The following is a 23,198-nucleotide window of genomic DNA, read 5'->3' as shown; positions in this document are numbered from 1 at the left end:
TAACACATGCCCAACCATTACAGCTTGCAAGGGTGTGTTGATCGTATCAATTCCAGCTTTTCTCTCGGATATACAGTGGGCGCGTATATGGATAAGATATCTCCGGTTAAATGAGAAGTTGTCTTCTGCATTTGAGAGCTTCTGCTGAAAAAACCTTTTGAACTTGATCATGAGCCATTTTAGATAACCCCATGGCATCATCTAGTCTTAGCACTCTTCCAACAATATCTTCACTGACTTTTACATTATGATTGTTGACTCAATCGTGCTCTAATATTTACACCATTGTTAAAAGTTTCAACTCTATCGATTCCTAACTTGTTTTTTAAAAAGATATATTTGTTGTGAAACAACGACCTATTAGCATTAGCCATATATAATATGCAAATTATATAAACATATGATCATGGATTATAGAGTTTATAGAAAGAGAGAGAATGAGAGAATTCTTTTATTAAGTATATCACTTATCTAGTACAAGAAACCTCTATTTAAATGGTTATAGTACTAAAGCATACTTAATGGTGATATGGGAGTTTAGGATATGGATAATCACCATATAAATATTCATAACACTTCCCCTTAACTATCCATGTGATAAGAAAAAGAATAAAGTATTCTTTTAATACGCTTGGTAATGTTGCCCCATTAAAAACCTTACTAGGAAAACCCATTGGGACAAAACCATAGCTAAGGGAAAAAGAATGCAACGCGTATAATATTCTCCCTCATTTATATATTCTTTAACTGGCGAGTTTCGATCTTCTGCGAAAGTTTACCCGAGACTTTTGTTGTTAATAACTCACCACATGATCTTGAAGTGCATAGTTCCTTGTATCAAATAATAATGTACTATCTTCATGTATGACTTGTAGTGCCTTGTCTTTTAAACAAGTATCACAAAATTTGTGACTTTGTTGTATTGTATTCCTTGCATCAGTAGGACTACCAAACTTTTGTATGGGTTAGTAAACTATAAATTTATATATTTCATACCTTGAAAGTATCAAAATACTTATTTTAGCTCGTTTCTATGTCTCCTCACTAGAAACATACTATATCGATAATATATATCTAGTTGTGTATAACTAGCAATAAATATTGCATCAATTACAATTAACTATGATATTTCTGGCCGTGTAACTTCCATTTCTTAATAGAAGATGATAATGGTGGTTTGTTCTATACCAAATGATTTAAAACTTTAACCTTTATAGAGATGAACCTTCTCTATATTAGAATATTCCAACATCTTCTTGATGTAGTTTAACTAATGTATAAAAATATCATTATACAAATGTTCGACCACATACCATCTCTTTATGAGATATAATGCAATCATCAACATGATATTGTTGATTAATATTAAAGTATTCAACACATGGATCAAGTACCTCATATGCATATCTCTTTTCCCTTGAGATAATCATTGAGTTGATTATACCATTTTTAACTCGGCTTTTGTAGTCCATGTATAGAACTTGTTAATTTCACATAACAAATTTCTTGAGTTTTTAGTTTAAATGTTTTATGCGTGTATAATCTGTCATGAATTTCTTTCCATGTTGACTAATCATGTATACAATATGCTATTCAAGAGTTTTTACAATCCGTCATGGACTTCTTTCCATGTTGACCAATTATGTATTCAAATTTACTCTTCAATTATTTGACATCTATTTACCACATCATATTCAAATATGTCATCTATAATTATATAATTATCATTTTATATTGTACCATTCTTGTACATATATTATTGAATATCACCATATGCTTATTAATGCATAGGAATAACATCTTTAAGATGTTTACTTCATGCACTATCCTAGAATTTGTATACTGCAATCATATCGTTCTTGAGAACTTATTTCATATGATTTGGGCAATTTAAATTCTATAAGTATAAATTTCATTATCATAATATTTATGATGTATATAAATTCTCTCTTGTATTACCAGATTAAATTATATTGCATCCACCACTAGAGAATATATCCTCATCTTTATGCCATCAATTATGCCTTAACTTGCATTATTTTTTTTTATTACGCTTTCGCACAAAAAAAGAACTCTTTTATATTTAATAATACATTTTACAATATTTAGTTGTATTGACCACTTGTCCAAAACTAATATATTCATGAGAGAATTCAGTTCTGCATTATTTGCATCATTTCATTTTGGCCAATCATTTAATTTCTCATTTTCTGCAGAACTTAGTTCTTGATACTCATTATTTTCATTATTTCAAGCATTGTATTAAATACATATTTATCATCGATGTCGATTTTGTTTCAATTCCATATATATCTAGACATGATATAGTCTATTGTGATCTCTTTTATCTTCAAGTACCTGAGGTTCTCTTCTAGAACCATCATATCAATCGTCTCTTAAAGAGAATCTTTCATTATACCTCGACTTGACCATTTTCAAAACTCGCTCCATTTTCGAGGATTTTATTCTTTGAACCGAATAGTCTAGCACGTTTCAGGCGTGCCATAACCAATGTATAATTATCCTTTTAATAATATTTATTGGAGCACTAGCAGTTGTTATATGTAACTCAGCTAGTCATTCTATATAGGTAGTGAATGCATCTGGTAGTTAATTCGATAATTCTTGTAAATGAATTATCTTTTAAACTTTCTGGTTTACACTTTTTTAACTTGAGGATCAACATAATAATAATTCATTACAACTTTTTAATTTTCCAACTGCTTCTTATTCCCCCCCTCGTGTTGGAAATATTATTTTGCTTAACTAAAAATCAATATTGAGTCGTAAACGAATCCCCACGTTGATGACTCTAAATACATAATTATCAATACTTTTTCATATCTAGCATGCATTCCCAACTGAGGTCCCATACTTGTGCATTGTGGTGGAGTAATTGCAATTTAAATACTATAAATGGGAAGTATTTGGTTCCTGACCGAAAACCATTTGTAATGGGGAGAACGTATTATCACTTATTGGCCTGATTTGTTAATATTGCTTCATGTAAAAAACACATTGTTCCGACATACATATGAAAATTTGCTCTCATGACTATTGTATTTGCAATCAATCGTAGACGTTTGTTCATCGTCTTCGACAAAAGCAAAAAGATTTTTGTAATAGCATTCGTCACATGTACTTTAACATTTAGTTCAATAGTCATCACTAAAATGGGAATTAAGATCACAACATTTATCAAAATAGTCTAGAATAATGTGCTTGTTATCAGCTAAGCAAACTTCATGTTGCGAATTTGATAATCAATTAGACAATGCATCGATTTCGAAACACTAAATGGTATCATGCCGCGATACATATATCCGTTTAGCATTTCCATAGTATATTAGGGATTCGCATCCAACATAGTTGGTTAATGACTAATTTTCGTTGAGAGCAAACATTGTATGTTTAATTACCATGAAGAATCTTCTGATTCTTCAATATTTTTCACATCATCAATGGCTCAGAATTGTCAAACCGGTTAAGACAATATATTAATTAATCATGATCCATAAATTTCTAGCTTTTATCATATATGCTTACTTTCACCCGTGTTTGTTTAATACATGACATAATATCCATGAGTATAATGCATTATTTGTTCGAAAGTTCATGTTAGCACTTTTCCCTATTATATTCTCGTGATCACTCCCTTAGTATAGCGCAACTTGTAGTCACTTTTATTATTAATTTGGTTGATCTCGTAATTAGGAGCATCGTTATAATTTCGGTTGATATAATTATTCTCATGATCACCACTACCCGGTTGATCTCATTATAATCATGATCACCATTACCCGGTTGATCTCATCATCACTTTCACTCCAATGGATTATAGTCATTACAATTTGCATGCTCACGACATTTAAAATGCCCATTATATCATCATATTCATTTCCATGAATGAATTAAAATCATTACAATTTCGTCAATTATTTACACTAGCATGATCTTTAAAATAATCATTTTACCATTACATTCACCTCAAGGAATGGATATACACCACAAAAGTTTCATGTTGTGGTTATTTTAAACTTTTTATACACTTGTAATAACGTTGCTACTTCATGAGCATATGAAGCATGACAAATGAATAACTATTTTATTCAACGTGTTCTTATAAATAATATTCTCATCACATAAATATCAATTGAGAAGTAATTGTGATTGAGTAATGTTTATTTTACAACATTTAGAGAGTTTGACACAATAAATGTCATATTATAATTGAAATTTGCCACAACTCAGATGTGTTTATAATATTTTGATAAGAATGACAATAATGCTTAACCTTGGTCTTTTAGTTAAGACCAATTATATCTATACTTTGTAGCATCTAGAAGACATATATCATGAAGTAAAATAGTGAAATTTAAAAGCCTTAAACATCATTTGCAAAATACTTAGTGCATGACAAATGCAAACTAACAATTCATATATAATGATGACAATGTCTTGCAAATTAATGATTTATAGCGACACAATAATTGTAATACTTTAAATGTAAAAAAGACCAGTGAATAGTGTTTTCAAGATCAAATAAATTTTGATAAACAAAAGCATACCGCTTTTCTTTAATTTCTTATGTGTCACGTTATTGTTCTTTGTGGTAGCCATAATAGCATAATTTAAATAAATACTTATATCCATTATTAGAATGCATTATGTGCTCTGCTAACACTTAAACAAATATATTAGCATCAACAAACAAATGATGGCCCATAAATTCATATTGGTGATATCAAGCCATAAATCAAAATGGTCTTAAAAAGTGTTAAAATATTATGAAATAAGCTTCTTTGTAACAAGCAATAATAAATATTATTAATGGAGTTGGAAGATCCATATCAAGCTATAAATTAAAATAATGCTCATAAATGGCCTTAAAATATTATAAAATAAGTTATGTTACAAATCATGAATTAAAATATTATAAAAGATGTTGAAATCCCATTATCTTTTCTATGAATTTAATAACATCCAGTCCAGGCTAATTAATATATCGATTCAACACCCATCTACCTATTATATTAAAGCAACATAATTTTTTCATATGTCATTCAATTAGACCCTCTACATAGGCTTCAAGTGTACAAGTTTCCATTTTTATAATTTTCCCTTCAGGAATGATAAAAAGAAAAATATGTTGTTGGTGAGAATTTAACTCACCACCTTGTTTTTAAATGTTTATGGCTTAACAACTCAACTAGGATGAATTGATGTTAGTATTTTCTTTTTCTTAATTGGTATAGATTCACAACCTTCCATTTTATTACTTTTAAAATGCAAATACAATTTTAGAAAATTATTTATATCTTATGAATCCATAAAATGTGTTAATATGTATATTATTAAATTTGACTTTTTCATTTTACTTTTTAATCACCCGTGTATCACAAGGGCTCTATCATAGTTATCTTTATGCTACAATTGCTTCCATAATAATAATCAAGCAAACTAACACAATAATTTATTCATCTAGATATTAACTAATCAAGTTATAATATTTTTCACATATATAGCTATTGAACAAACACCACATAACTATATCATTCTTATAGATATCATGTAATACGTACTATGACCATGATATAAGTAATCTTAACAATCATCTTGTAATGCCCATGCCATATAATGAGGTTATGAATCATATATTTAAGTCATATGTGTTTCTAAGCACAAAGTGATAACATTTACAAATATCATAGCATACATTAGGCAATTTTCAATATTCTAACATGCCACTATGTAAAGTTGCAAAATAGAAAGAATTTGTTAGTTATACTCATATTAATTCTTTTTGTAACAAATAACAACAATAATAAATATAAATATAATAGTTATGACTAATATTATTTAGAAGAAGATCACTGTCATAACACTAATGTATACTAAAATTATTTTAAGTTTAATTAATAACTGAAGAACACTATGATGGGTTTAAAAAAATTAATATCATAATTAATAATACTCAATGCACTCTCGTAAGTTACATGTTGTCAAATAAATTGAATTAAAGTTATATTAACCAATGTTTTCAGACCCGGCCCGGATGTTCACCCGGACGCCTTACCGTGTTAAAGGTCGGACCGACCCGAAAGGGCGGACCGGTGTTTGATCCGGATGACGTCATAAATAATATAAATATATATATATAATTTATATATATATGTTATCAAAATGTTCAAAACGTTAGTTTATCAATATATCATAAATTATATAATAATGATTTTGTCCTAACTCCTAAAATCTTCCGAAACACGTTTTATGGGCTTTTATAGGCTAGTTTTCAAATATTTAATATTAAGATTTTATCCTTAGAAGCATAATTAAGGATTGGTTGGATGGCTTTTGGGGTTTTCCTTAAGGTTTGTCTCGGTCAGTTGCCTGGGTTCAACTCCTACCATACACAAAAGTTTTTGATTTAATAAAAACATAGGATTTACCGGTTCAACCGGCGGTTCACCGGTTCCGGTCAGACCGCAAACCGTCAAACCCGACCGGGTTGTTAGAAAACGATATATACTATGCGAATCGGGCCGGAATACCTACCGTGTCCCGGGCGAACCGGGCGGTCCGGGTTTCAAAACATTGATATTAACTAAAACTAAGTAGTTTAATTCCTTTTACATATTTTGGAATTCGTGTGGTAGCAAATATGAATAGAATTGCCAATTGGGAGCCGGTTATGGAGGAGATGCAGTCTCGGTTAACCAAGTGGAAGGCAAGTACTTTATCGATATGGGGAAGGGTTGTGTTAATTAAGTCAGTTCTTGAAGCTTTGCCAAACTATTATTTTCGTTGTATAAGGCTCCCATGAAGGTATTGGAAAATATAGAATCGCTTATTAAGAACTTCCTTTGGGGGGCACTGAAGATGTCAAGAAACTATACTGGGTTGCTTGGAATAGGATTACAAGGCCAAAGAAGGAAGGTGGTTTGGGTTTGTCGAGGTTGTTTGACTGTAATCGAGCTTTAATTTCCAAATGGGTTTGGCACTTTTGAACGGAACCGGAATTTTTATGGAAGAAGGTCGTTGAGGCTATTCATGGTTCTAGTAGAAAATGGGAGTTATTCAGGTTAAAAAGAGCTTAACTAGTGTTTGGTCGAACATTGTCAAAGAAAGTCACAGATTACATATGCATGGTTCGTCCTTTAATGAGTTAATCAAGTGTTCAGTGAGGAATGGAAGGTCGGTGAGGTTTTGGGTCGATACATGGACGGACAAAGGGAGATTGATGGATACATTTCCATCTCTTTTTAAGTTGGAAAAGAGAAAGATGTGTTTTGTTTTTGACATTTTAAATCGGGAGGATATGATTACTTCGGTGAATTTGTCATGGAAGAAGGCTCCGGAGTCGGAGATCGAGTTAAAGGAATTGAAGGAGTTGATGGAGGTGATTCGTCAGGTATCGCTAATCAAGTGTGTAGATGATTGGAGATGGAATGGGGATAAAAACGGGTGTTTTCTGTTAATGCGGTTAGAAGGTTGTTAAATAGAACTAATGTGGATAATGGAGATGCAGTGTTCGAGTGGTGTAAGTGGTTACCGGATAAATGTAATATTTTTATGTGGAGAGCTTTGTTGGATCGTCTTCCAATAAATTTGGCGCTAAGGAGAAGGAATATTCACTTGGATAACACATTACGTGTTTTGTGTGAAGATAGGGAGGAGTCAGTGGATCATGTGTTTACCGAGTATGGATTCTCTGTGGGGGGTGTGGGAAGGTATATTAAGATGGTGTGGTTTACCCAGTTTTTTTGCTTTTAGCTTAAAAGATGTGATGGAGATGCATAATATGGATGATTGGTCTACTTTTCGGAAGGAGATTGTGAGAGGGGTGATCTTTGCGTGTTGTTGGAGGATTTGGAAAGCAAGAAACGAGCAAAATTTTGAGAATAAACGAGGTAATGTGGTAGAGATTGTAGCGAATGTAAAGACTCTTACTTGATTATGGTTTAGTAACAGGCAAAATTGTAAAGATAAGGATTGGAAGTCGTGATGTAATTTGTTTTTGATGTAATGTTGTAGGCGGCCCCTTCTCTCCGTCTTGGAGATTAGGTGGTTTTCGCTTGTGTTTTAATGAAGTTCACTTTATAAAAAAAGTGTTCAAACTTAATATGAAGTCTAGCATTAAATAATGATCTGAATATTTTACGTAAAAAATTGATGAAAAAACATCATAATGGAAAAACTGATTTGTCGCGTAGTTCAAAAGGCAAAAGAGAACTCAAACTTAAATATTGGATATTAACTTAAAAGAATTTGTCTATAAAATAATTATCACTAAAATTAATTTTAATAATAAAAAGAATTCATCTAATATAATAAAATGTATGATAAAATATTAGAGACAATAAAAACTAAACGGATTTTGTTATATAGAGTATAAAGCAAAAAAGATTGATTAATAATCTCAACATGGTCCAAAGTTATATGAATTACAGAATGGATTATATTTAAGAGAAGACAAAATTAAAGAGACTTACCTTATTATTATACGATATGTTCCAAAAGCAATTCGTGCTGATAACGTGTGATGAAACAACGACCTATTAGCATTAGCCATATATAATACGCAAAGTATATGAACATAAGAGCATGGATTATAGAGTTTATAGAAAGAGAGATAATGGAAGAATTCTTTTATTAAGTAGATCACTTATCTAGTACAATAAGTCTCTATTTATATGGCTATAAGAATAATGCATACTTAATGGTGATATGGGAGTTTAGGATATGGATAGTCACCATATAAATGTTCATAACAAATTTTTAAATACAAAAACAAAGTATAATCGAATGCAATAAAAATACTCGAAACGGGAAACTAAGACAAATGAAGTGACACGAGACATCTACTACTCTAATAAATGAATACATTTTTTGCAACTTGTCAATCTCATAGCACTCCTCCCATTTTTAACCCATTTTCAATGCATGGTATTTTTTACCGGATCCCGCTCGGGTTCAAATATTGTGTTTCGGATCCATTATAATTGTAGGTCCAAAAACCGGATCCTGGATTTGTTCTTGATAAACACTCGAGCCAGGTGCGGTGAAATCAAACGATCGAACAAAATAATATAACGATAATATAAATATTGAACAACTCGTTATCAGGTTCGAAAAATGAAATATATAATAATCGACCCAAGGTGAGCTCCCTTTGGGTGGGTGAAAACACCTTAAAAACACTCACGTACAAAGACAATACATGTCCTATAGCCTAACATAAATAATCTAGAAGACCTCCTCCCTATTGAAGCTAAACTCATGCATCGAAGCTCTCGTCTCGTAACCGGATCTCACGCCCACTTTATTTGCTTGACCATAATTTATTTAACCGGTTTCCTCCTTTTGATATCATAAGTCACATTTTTAGCCTTACAATCACCCTCTTGACTTGTGATATCAATTTTTTTGACGAAAAACCCGATCAATGTTGACTTTCTTCAGTCTGGTCAATCCAAACATCATCAACAAAAATAATCTCAGCGGCCCAAATAGGAAAGCAGTAGGCTAGCCTGTCAGGATGGGCAGCCCATAGTAACAGCCCAACACATTAGGCCCATATCAGGCTTAAATAAAGGCCCAAGTCTATTTCCTTTATAATTCATAATAGGGCATAAAAAAATTCAATGTTTTAGCAGCAGCCGTCACACGAGACCACCGGTGACCGGCACCGGAAAACCGATCACCGGTTACCGACTGCCGGAAATCAGATTCCAGCCACCATAGTCGCCGCCCTTTCAAACGCCGCCACCGCCGTCTTCTACAACATCATCACAGCCTAATCCCGAATCAAACCTTCCTCATCATCATTAGTTGGATGAAAACGAGGCTCGTTCGATCTAGGAGGCTTGTCTAACCTCTCGGGGCTACGGCTCGGGCTAACCCTACATGGCGGTTGTCAAGAGAGCTCCGGCTAGGTACGATCGAACCTACATGGAGGTTTGGCAACCTGCCTCCACTGCCGGAAAAAGAGCACCGAGCAGTCACCTTCAAACGCCGCCATAAGCAACCTGCCACTGTCACTAACCCACCGGTGCCACACTATTCGATCTCCCACAACAAACAGAGAGAACCAACACTCATGTCGGAGTTTGATGTACATCTTTAGTCTCTAGAATCGTTGCCTAAGAAGAACCGTATGCTCGCTGGAATTTAGGCGCATGGCGGAATGGACCCGAAACACCGGATCTACAAAGACGAACTCCTAGCGTGATTATTTCCAAGATCTTCAAACTTATTAACAAAACTTCAATGGGTCTTCTAAAGATTAACATCTCGGTTTGGGTAATCGCGGAATTAGAACCCGAATATCAAGAACAAAGTTGAATCATTTGATTCGACCTGCTCGGATACCAAGTGTAGGTCCCGAAACCTGATCCAAAAATGAATGGATTTTGTTCTTGATAAGCGCTCGAGACCGGTGCGATGAAAACATGCGATCGAATAAATAATATAGATAACGAACGATCCTGTAATCGTAAAAGATTAATATATTAAATGAATAGACCCAACATAAGGTGAGCTCTCCTTGGGTGGGTGAAAACACCATACAAAACACACACATAAAAGTAAACATAAAGTCTTATTTATAGCCTAACATAAATAATCTAGAAGACCTCCTCCCAGTTGAAGATAAACTCATGCACCGAAGCTCTCTTCTCTTAACCAGATCTCATGCCCACTTTATTTACTTGACCATAATATATTTAATGGGTTTCGTCCTGTTGATATCATAAGTCACATTTTTTGTCTTACAATAACCCATTTGTTTTCATTCAACACCGGCCCTTCCTCAATTACAAGCCCTAGGTCGTTGTCGTTGCCATTGCCATTGCCATTGTTGCATAACCTGATTGCTCTCTGCCTTCTTCATTCTCTGATTACACGTGCAATACCTTTCATCCCCACCACCGCTCATATCGTTTCTTCATTCATTTGGTATGTTTCATTGACATATTTGGCTCAATTTGTTTGTTGATTCTTTACATTCTTTTAGGTTGGTTGATTTGAAAAATTATGTATGATGTCTAATATCTTTGTTACTTTCATTGGACTATCTCTGAAATTCGTCCATCTATTCTTCAATCTTCAAGAACCAATGCATGATTCACAATTCGCAAGTACCCATATTTGATTTATGTTCATTTAGGAGAAATCGCAAGATCAAAGTCTAATTATTCCTACGTAAATGTTGGCATCACTTCATGACTGATTTTACAATTATACAGTTTGTATGTTATAATTTGTTTTTTCATGGGTTTTGGTGTTCGAGGTTGTGGGTAAAATGTAAATTATCTGCAATTGCTGCTCATTAATTGTGTAAGTTTGTTCACCGTTAAAAATTTTATGATTTTTACTTAAACCATGGAAGCATATTCTGGTCAAAGTTTCTTTAAATTCAGCATTTTATCGTAAAAATTATACGAAAATCATTAGGATTGCTCTTTTGGTTACATATAACAGTTTGAAAAATGCGTGCATTTTTGTTGAATAGTAGCGAAAAACTGGTTTCAATGACAAACACGTGTGTATTCCTTTATGTTGTCTTTTGGTTAATATTGCTTAAATTTAGTTATTAAATACTACAATCATCATGGTGCTTATCTTAAACATAATATGTGTTCATTTTGTCCGCAATCCAGTACTAGCTTCATACTTTTATGTTAATAATCATATGCCATAATCTGTTCGCTCTTCATATTTGGACAATTTTTGGGTAATATAGTGTTGTTATGTGAGAAAATATTGTGTGAATCTGCTAACTAGGGTAACAACATTGACTTATGACTTTTTTTTGGAGCAGATTGCTCAAAACATTTATGGAACACGACTAGTAGAGCTATATTTTTAGGTGACAAAATAGTAAGCAAATCGATACAACTTTGATTGCTAATCAAAACATTATGTTCAAAATTGGAAAATTTTAGATGTGCTTACATTTCTCTTAGATAAAACAAACAGACATCAAGTCGTATCTTAGCGGGGCAAGATCCGGTTGGCATAGAGAAGAAGGATTTGATATTCTTGACTTATATGTTTGTAGCCTTGGGGTAACCCTTGTCTTCATTGTTCCGGTCCCCAGTTATAGATTTTAGTCTACATACTCTGTTTCGCCCGTTAGTCGTCCCATCTACTAAGCAGCATACTCTCATTTACAAATGTTTGTGTTTATTTGATTTTTTCCTAATGTTGCTCCTTTATTTCTATGTGTTGGTGCTGCTATTTTTATTTATTTATTTTTTTGTTAAGTGTGGTAGCAGCCAATGACAATATTTGTTTTGTTTCCCTTTTCATTTGGAGCATCATTCAAATTACTAATTGCTAGTCAGATACGCATACAACCATATCCTTCTTTATGATAATTGATAAGTTTTTTAAAAGTTCTCATTATGTTAGTATTGATTTAATTACTATATGTAGATTCAATGTTGTATTTCGAACATCATTTGAAAGTTCTCTTTTCATATTTTACCTTCTCATGCTTCAATGATGTTTATATGATATACTCTCTCTTTCTTTTTTCATGATTGTCTGTATTTACAACTATTATATGTACACTCCTAATCTCTGTAATAATAAATACATATTACTTCACCTATATAGCTGTTTCTAAAGGTAGAAGTTGAATAACGTTTTATTTTTAATTATTTTAATAGTAGATATGCTTCCAATACATTGGCATTAGCTACTACATAAATATGGTCCATATGTTTTAACGATTTACTATTTGAATCGTTCGTCATTTATTTATTTGGTTTTTTTTAAAAAGGAAAATTGGTTTTTATTGATCTCAACTATTTCATTTTGGTTGGCGCTGGTCCCAACTTTTATTTTGGCTGGCAACGGTCCCAACTTTAACATTTGTTTCTTCCACCAGTCCGCGACTGACGAAGTATTAACTCCGTTAAATATTTGCTAACGTGTCCATTTGAATTGTCAAAAAAACATTACATGGCAACCAACGTGGATATGATATTATACTTAACATAGTACATTCATAATTCATCCCTAATTCTCCATCAGCACACCCAAATCAAAATCCCCAATTTATCTTAAGAACCCTAATTGAATCATTTAATCAATTACAATCTCAAGCCCTAATCAGAATACCATCCCCAATTCCTTCCCATTGCAGAATATCATCACCTCAAGCGTGTAATCAGCGCCGTCGTCTCCCATTTAGCGTCATCGTATCCCATTGTTGACCGAATGTAGCGGCTAATGAAAAAAAACCTGAAATTCATAATTATTTCTCTCATCACGACTAAGAGAAGCAACACCTGTGTCCCTGTCTGCGCCTTTGCAGTAGTGTGACTTCAGCCTTTCATTTGGTTTCATTTCATCTTCACACTAAGCTTCAGTTCATATGCAGCAGTAGCTCTTATTTGAATTTACCATCGATCAGTTAAGGTATGAGTTATAACACAGATTGTCTTAATTTTGTTGTCAAATCTTCTGATGATCTGGGTTTGAGATTGTAATTGATTAGATGATTCAATTAGGGTTCTTGAGATAAATTAGGGATTTTTATTTGGGTGTGCTGATGGAGAATTAGGGATGAATTATGAATGTAATATGTTAAGTATAATACCATATCCACGTTGGCTGCCATGTAATGTTTTTTTGACAACTCAGATGGACACATCAGCAAATATTTAATGGAGTTAGTACTCCATCAGTCGCGGACTGGTGGAAGAAACGAATGTTAAAGTTGGGACCGTTGCCAGCCAAAATGAAAGTTGGGACCAGCGCCGACCAAAATAAAATAGTTGGGACCAATAAAAACCAATTTTCCTTTTAAAAAAAGGGTTTTAGCCAAGGTTGTAAAAGTCGCTAGGCGGATCCTAGGCGGCCGACTGGGGAGTTGGGTGTACTAGGAGTACTCGGACTTTGCAAATATAAAGAAAATTAATTTTTGGATATTATATATGTGTCAAATATCATACGCTTACTAATATTTATAACAAAATAGGTGAATGTTAATATAAATAAGAGAAATACATTTTTAAATAATAAATTATTCTAAAAATTGCTAATCATTAATTGAAAAATTGATGTTTTGTTCTTTAATATTATAGAAATACGAATTATTATTTTTTTTATTTTTTTAAGTCAAAATCGATGCAAGTTCACCAACTAGATGCGAATCTGGCTGAGGTTGACCACCTTTGATCGATTCTTAGTAACTATGCGGAGTTAAAGAAGCTCGTCTCGACGACATACCTTATAGCGAGTACTTGGGGAGTACTCGGCCTTGTAAACCTACTTATACAACATTGGTTTTAGCAATAAGATAGATTAATTTAAATAGATAGATAAATTTAAAACATCTAAATATAGATAAAAAAAATTTAGACTAAGTGTTGTGATTGTGGTCGAGGCCGCCACCCATGCCACGATGGCGTACTCCTGGTGCCAAACACCATGCCATCCTCAAAAAATGGGGTACCACCTATGCTTCATGACATTGCATTGGCGCCCATTGTTTTATCAATTCCATAAAAGGAGCCACTATTGGAGCAATTGGAGTTTAAGATATGAAGTGGTAGAGATAAATGGTACTGAATGAAGGGATGAAGGTGTAGAGATGAAGTTGCAAAGGGAAGGGGGTTGAAATTAGGGTTTAAGTCTTTCCATTGGAGATGCTCATTATGACTAATATCTTACAAGTGACTAATAGCTAGCATTTGGTCTGTGTGCATATCAAATATGCGTTTCAAAATGAGGCATTGCTTCTCTTCATGAACATCGATTCAAATTTGCATTCGTTCAATCTTTCAATCAAAGTTTCACGCAATATATATTTTTTATCAAATCAATCTACAATGTTCTTTTGACTCAATTAAACCGACCCACCATGTTCCTCCAATTAAAGTGTTCTTCATCACATTTGTTGGTTCCAGGAGGAATCCTTAGTTTAATTCAAATTAATCGATGCTTGATAATCAAGATTGCTCATAATCGAGCCCTCATAGAGGATTCGATTAGGGTTATGCTATATGAATCATCAGCTAGGGTTGAGGAAATGGAAGAAGAGATGGTTAAAGAAAACTAATATAATTCTTCAAAAGGTGTGAAGTAAACGTTGTGAGAGTTGCAAGTAATCGCTATCGGCGTTGGAAATGGACCTAACAGATGGGCGTAATTAAGTATTTTCAAGCAACCTTAACCTTAATTTATAGCACCATTTTAATTGTAATTGATGGAATACTCGGAATATATGAAAATTTTGTTGTTGAGCTTAATGGTTAAAGTTAAAATTTTCATTATTTACCCGTGTGTTACACGGGTCTCAAACTAGTATCAAATATGAGAATATTGTAGGCAAAGAGTCTGATACGAACCTAGTCCTATTAGTTGAGGCTAATTTGTAGGATGTAGAGTAGTGGATCAATTTATATTGGTTTTTTTAGTAACTGTAGAATATTAGTATTACTAGTTTCACTTTTGTTTGTAATAGGGTCAATGTTTATTGTTAATCAAATTTAGGGTTTCTAAACTTGTATTTGGAGAATTGCCATCTTGAATGTGGCTAGTTATGTTAGTTTCAGTAATTTAGATTTTCGGTTTCTATCATAATCTTGTTAATGACTTGTCACACCCTCAAATTTCAACTAACGAGATTAACCGCGAGGCTCATGACATACCAAGATCTAGCCACTTGTTATACTGAACAATCATTTAAAAATAAAATATATCATTTATTATTTATCATTAAATGGGAAAATACGTTTACAGTATAAAATGCGTTTGCGGAAGCGTAAGTAAACAATTTAAAAACAAAGTTTTAAGTGCTCAAACATGTACAACTCGTCCAAGTGTGAAACCATATAAGACATATATCCATGCTATAGTGCGACTCCAAACAAATGCAAGCAAGTGTTCCTAACATGCCTAGCAACCTGGGCAAGTATAAATACTCAAGGGTCAACACAAGGTTGGTAAGTTCATAAGTTGTAGTAAAAAGTAGTATGTGTAGTATATGCAGTATACGTAGCATAAGTAGTGCATGTATAAGTAGAATTAGCACTTTTCAAATATACCAAGGTAGCTAACCCATTTACAAGCTACTAGACGTTTAAACCGAAGCTGACTGTCTGTATACCTTTTTACCAGGTCTATCACAAAACACTAGCGATGTATGTTAGGACAATTTACACCCGTCCAACCACCAGTTGAGTTATAGCAGGTGGGGTATGTAAGGACAAATGAGAGAGCTTATAATGGATCTAGATCTTGTGATTACATCGATGCTCATGTTGATTAGGTATACGGTTATGCTCGAGATACGTTAGTGTGTGTGATGTGTAGGTTGAGAGAACAATTCGGCAGAGTAACGAGACTTGAGATGGAATAATCAGAACTGTTATAATGTAATACTTTACAGGGAATATATATAGGAGATGACCCTATTCGTTAAACCTAACTTAACGAATAGGTCATTCGTTACAAATACCTTAACGAATAAACATGCTTATTCGTTGATACTTTAAGTGATAGCGAATGGGCTTCATTCGTTATCTCATTCGTTAAACAGGGTTCACGAATGAGCTTACATTTTGACGAATGTGTTACATTCGTTACGGAATAGAGCGAATGGCCTTTTTACCATAATTATATTATAACCCCTATACTTTAATCTATTACATTAATAACCCTGATAAAGATCGAGACGTACAAAACATGTATCAACAAACTCCCCCTCGTCTCGAGCTCTTTATCATTTATCTCTGGAACATCTTGGTCTTCCAATCAACGCAACTGTGAATCTTGTATGCATAACAGACTCTAATAACTTTCTGAAACTGCATAGCAAGCTCGTAGTCGCTTACGTTAGCAAATCTTATCTGACTTGTAAATAATGCATCATTATCAGACTCAGATAAGTTAACTAGCCACATTGGGTCAATCACACGTATTGTCTTCGTGTTAGAACCGTGACCATATACAATAACCGCTTCACCCGTAACGTTGTCCTAGTACCAATAATTAAACGTGGTGAATAGACTCTGAGGAAATGTCTTCATTGGAACCCTCTTCATCTTCTTCGGCGGCTTTACCTGTAATATCAACTTTCTCCAGCCTGTGCGAGTATCAATCTCATCAATGTACTTATGAGTAGGCACCTATGGCTTTAAGAACTTGAAACCAAAACGGGTTTCATGTAATAACTGCTTATAGAACCAACTAGCCCACTTATCGTCCCCACGATTCACGAATGGTCGATTAGCTAGTGTTCTCACATCCCATCTGGGCATAGATAAGATATCGTGTGGGCGCTTGAAGTAATAAATACCATGTTCCCATTTCACGATATATACCTTAAGATCTGAATCATATTGCCATGCCACCAAATCACCTCTCACATCTTTAGTTGGCTTGTACTTCTTCATTTGGTATGCTGATGCTCGAGCCTTTTTAACTTTGACTTCTTCTCGTTCGTGATAACGAAAAGTCTCGATCATCTTGTTCATATTTGCAATATTATGTTCAAACATACCATCCAAAGCACGTTTACGCTTTTTCTCAGTAGCAGCGACATGACTTGTTCCAACAGCTTTAAATTTATCTTTCTCTTCTTGCAAATGACGTGTTGCTGCATCAAAATGCTCAGTAGTGAAAAACGGAATACCTGAGTCGTTGTTGTCGGTGTAGAACTCAGGGTACTCCTCAGCAGTAACATCTTCTACCTCTACCTCATCAAAATCAGGCACATTCCCGTGTGGAATGCCTGTATTAGTACTTTCTTCCATTTCAACATCCACTTCCATACTCTTATCCAACTCATCCACCTCATCTTTATTTAGATCCAGAAGCAAGGCAATTTTTTCTTTTATTAATGAATTATCAACAAATTCACCTTCTTCGATCTCATCTACATTCACCATACTGTACACAATCCCATCCAATCCAACAAACAAAATCATATTGGCCTGAATAACCTCAATCGGTTTGGCTCTCGTGTAGTCTTTGTATGGCACAATCTGCATCTGACTATCTCCAGACCCACAACCAACACTTGAATCAGTCTTATTACCTGTCGACAGTGCAGAAATGCCGCCTGGTTGCTGATCTATCTCACCATCTGCTCCATCTTGATCATCTTCATTGTTCTTTAACTTCTTTAACTCATCTTCGTTACATGTCAACTGAAGAATTATCTCATCCTGCTTATCCAATCTCTCCCCCTGAGCAGCAACACGGGCTTTCAGTTCCCTATTTTCTCGCTGAATGAACTGAATATGTCTAAACATATTCCGCTGCTCTGCCCGCATCTGTTCCTGAAATGAACGATCTGCTTGAATCTGGGTTTGTTGCATATGCACTAGATTCAATATGTTAAACCACTGGGCACTGGGAGGCAACTCATAAAAATGAGGATGAAGTAATTGCATCGGACCCTGAGGACGATTAAAAGTCATAAACGAATGCTCAGGTCTCGGAAATGATGTAGGTGTAACAGGAGGCACTGGAGTGGTTGGCTGTGGTGTAGGCATCTAAAGTATGTCACCAAAAACAGGATCTGGTCGTGTAGTTGTAATCAAGGTCATAGAAGGAGGTACCGGAGATACTGGCATGTGAACCGGTGTCGGTGACCTTGGAATCTGTTGAGGCATAGGAGATGTGGGAATAGGACTCGAAATAGATACTGGAAGAGTCAAATGAACGAACGGTTGACTAGGAATTTCAATCCCTGAGCCACGTCGTACCCTTTGCTTCTTTGGTTTCTCCCCCTTTTCCACCATAGGTTCTTTACCCTTACTCTTACGCTTCTGCTCATAACTTAACCCAGCCTGTGGTCCTGGACCACCATCATCACCACCATTTCCACCACCACCACCACCTTCACGTTCAGAATTGGAATCATCATGAATCCAACAATCATTAGGTGGTGCAATATAATCAATATTCACCAAGTGACCAATCAAACGCTTGAACTTTGGTCTATCTGCAAGACTCTGACCTTGATACGATCTCAAACGTCTCATGGTCTCCTCATCCATATGCTTTAACTTCATCACATCATCCAGATCTTTAATCAACTCAGGTTGGAGATCATTGATTATCATCTGGAGGAATCTTGGATACATTAAAAACTTATGACGGCTCGTCAATTCTCCTTCAAGTGATAATAAACCATTTCAAATAAATTAAATGGTTTATTCAACATCAAGGCGACAAAAGCATATTGTAACATGGCTCGACACTCGTCAAATCCACCTCTTCGTCCACAGAGACAGTGTATCAATACATGCAACAAGTACTTGTATTGTTCACACAAGTTAGCCTTGTTGTACATGGACCTACCCAGATCACCATTATACTTTACACGGCTGAATAACCCTCTAATAAAATCCTTCTCGAACTCGCATGGATCATCAATTGTATCAATAAAGCCCAATGAGTCTCGAATTACTTTAACATCGATCACCACTCGCTTGTCTTGAATAACAGCCTCGATCTGATTCTCTGCTTCATTCAATTGAGCTGTATCCCAGAACGCACGTATAATCTTCTGATAAACCACAGTGCGAGTGGATATGGCCTTGTAAATTCTCGATCGGGTCAAGAAACTAATCATCCTGCCAAAAATCGGTGTATCTTCAAATTGTGGCTCGAGATATGCACAGATGTTATGACTTTCATTCCATGACAAGAGTACTGGTGCTTGTTCAGGTTCAGCTTCAGCAAGGTTAACTATCGGGTTTTGCTCGGAAGCAGGATTTTGAACGTTTTCGTCGGCCATTTCTGTTAAAGATAACAAACATTAGTATAATATTCAATACTGATTAACAAATGTCAATCTCATTCATTAAAAGGTTTAAACGAATGAGACATTCATTATACATTAAGTAACTTACATTCGTTAATAATAACGAATCTACTGATACATCATATCATTCGTTATCATATGAATCACCTATTCGTTATATGTGATATCTTAGCGAATAAGATAGATATTCGTTAAGTTTTAACGAATCCAAAGAGATCATTCGTTGTATGATTAACGAATCTGATATGTCATTCGTTATACAATCAAGGAATTACCAATTGACTTATCAGAGGTCAAAATTTATTTGATTTTGACTAATTAAAGTCAAGAACGACGATGTTTATCAGTAACCTTTGATCTTCTATTGCATTTAACAATTAAACTCAACTACCATGATCGGAAATCAGTTTTATACATTAACATATGATCATTGATACTAATCTCGATCAAAATATGTGTTTAGTGAATTGTTAACTGTTCGATGAATATTCAAGTTTCAATTAACCAGTTAACCCTCAAATCACCGATGAAATCCCATGAATCTTGTATCATTTTGATCGTTAATACCTGTAGAATGCAAAGATGTTAATCAATATCGGTAATAAGCAAGCAAATGATTCTGAGAAAAATTGGCAATAGTTCGTTTAGGTTGACAGTGAAATAGGAAGATGGCGAATGAAACGGCATTCGTCAAACATTGGGATTATAACCCAATAATTTCACACAACCCGAGGTTATTCGTTCAAAATTTGAACTTACGAATTGCTTCATTCGTTACATTAAAAAGCTTCATTCGTCAAATTTTTAGACGAATAGGTATTTCATTCGTTAAATCTTAACGAATATTAACTCTTCATATTCATTAACTTTTCTAACGAATATAAGGATCATTCGTTAAAAATTTAGCGAATGATACATTAAATTCATTTCATTCGTTAAGATTTTAAACGAAAAGGTCTCTCATTCGTTAAACTTTAACGAACATACGTTATTCGTTAATGTTTCTGATGAATGAAAGTGTCATTCGTTAACATATTAACGAATGATAAATTAAATTCATTTCATTCGTTAATGGTTACACGAATGTCATCCATTCGTTATGCACAACGGAAGAAAATGTAGTTATAACGAATAAGAAACTCATTCGTTAATCTTAAAATAACGAATTGCTTTACATTCGTTAAACCATTTTAACGAATCACCGTTTTCCTTAGCGAATGAGACAAAATTCTCATTAAGGAATTAAATAATATTTAAAACCAATTAGGGTTTTAAACAACGATTTAAATATTCAATTAAATCCAATTTAGGTTTTAATTGCATACATTAAGATACCTGATCAACCTTTGATCGGTAATGTTTAACTTAAAACGGATCATTACGTTAAAAATACAACTGATGCCAGTTGTAAATACATTAAGCACGATTAACTTAAAAATTTTTGGGGATCAATCTTTTTCTTTTTCTTTTGAATTATTCGCTAGCTTGGTAAATAGAAACTAAAGCAGAAATGAAAAAGAATTAAAATCTTTTTGGATTTTCAAAAATTTTCAATTAACAAATGACAAAGAATGTAAAACTATACTAAATAAAGCAATACATATTTTTGTGAGTTGAGTAGGGAATCATATTGACGAAAATGTCACTAAGTAACACTTCAATTAAAATGATTATTATACATGTAACCCAACGATGATTGCATATATAATTGTCCTCTTAAATTTTTCACAGACTTGTCGGAAACTTTACGATATGCTTTAATTTGGTTCAATTAGGCACAAAACCATATATGGACCCCATCACTCAGATATAACATTTCTATCTCTTATACAGTGAATATCACATGCACGTTTTTCTTTGTTTTTCCAAATTTTGAATAACTGTGACTCATGCAAAAATAATAAAAAGAAAATAAAGCAGAATGTCAAAATTTTCCCTTAAGATCGGTATTACTACACGCAGATAAGGTTCCATTTCAACAAAAATAAAAATATAAAAATAAGTTGAAGTTGCATAAAATCTTAACTCTCAATTCGGATAATCCCGTATTACCGTGCGGAGAAAGTCCAAGATTTTATACGAAACACCAAGAAAATAAAGCAGAATACTCAAATATTAACCCTCAGGTCGGATAATCTTATCGCGCATGAGAGGATCCAATATTTGAATAAAAATAAAGAAAAGATAAAGTTGAATTTCTTTGCAAAATAAAATAAAAACAAAGCAGAATTTTCTTCAAAAATGAAAGCATGCACACCCAGTAATCATTTTGACTTTTGACTTTTCTATAAATCATATATAGTATCAATCTTTCAAGATGTAATTCCACTAGGTTCGGCATTCATTATCTTTATATCTTATCAGTTCCTATATAGTCTGTCAAGCCTATCTTCGCATATCATATTGCTGGCCTTACGGTAATTTTTAATCTAGTTTATCCATGTACTAGATCGATCCTGTCAATGTACTATCATTTTCTCTTTTTTCTTCAAAACTCATTTTGATGAGCATTTTTCATTGTTTTTGAAATTTTTCAATACCTGATTGTTTTTGAAGTTTTTTAATTTTCTCTGTACAAACTGAAAACACAATGTTTTTGGTTTTTATATTTTCTCCCCCTAAAAAAGACAAAAATCGAAAAAAACAAGAAATAAAATGATTTAACCAAGCTTTTGAATATCTTTTAAAGTTTTTAAACCATTTATACCCAACAGAAATTGAAAACGTGTTTTGTCAAACGCTTTGGTATAAAGGTCAGCCTTTTGAAAATCCGTGTGAATTTTATCAATTGATATTAATTTCTTTTCAAAACAATCACGTATGAAGTGATAACAGATTTCAATATGTTTGGTTTTCGAATGGTGAACCGGATTTTTTGTGATTGAAATTGCAGCAGAATTATCAATATAAATGGTAGTAAGAAACTTCAAACCGTAATCCCGCAAGTGTTGCTGGATCCAGAGAACCTATGAGCAGGAACTTGAGGCCGCCACATGCGGTGAGATCGAATTTATCGTCTTTGGGGTACCATAACCCGACGTCTGAATTTCCCCTCAGATAATGTAAGATACGCTTTACTGCCGCCAAGTGAGTCACTCGGGGACTCGATTGATACCTAGCACACAAACAAACAGCAAACATAATATCAGGTCGCGATGCAGTCAAATACATGAGAGAACCAATCATGGCACGATATAGGGTTGGATCAACGATATCCTCCAATTCATCCGGTGATAAACTGTGACCCACGGGAAGAGGTGTCGAAAGAATTTTGCCGTCAGATATCTTGAATCGGCTCATGACATCGTTCACATATTTCGTCTGATGGATAAAGATCCCGAAATCAGACTGGTGAACTTGCAATCCTAAGAAAAAGTTCATCTCTCCCATCGAGCTCATCTCGAAT

Source organism: Bidens hawaiensis, unplaced genomic scaffold, assembly GCF_021521415.1.
Source record: "Bidens hawaiensis isolate Kalapana, Puna unplaced genomic scaffold, B.hawaiensis_p1.1 tig00044732_1, whole genome shotgun sequence".
NCBI lineage: Eukaryota > Viridiplantae > Streptophyta > Magnoliopsida > Asterales > Asteraceae > Bidens > Bidens hawaiensis.
Note: the sequence above shows the minus strand (reverse complement) of the source record.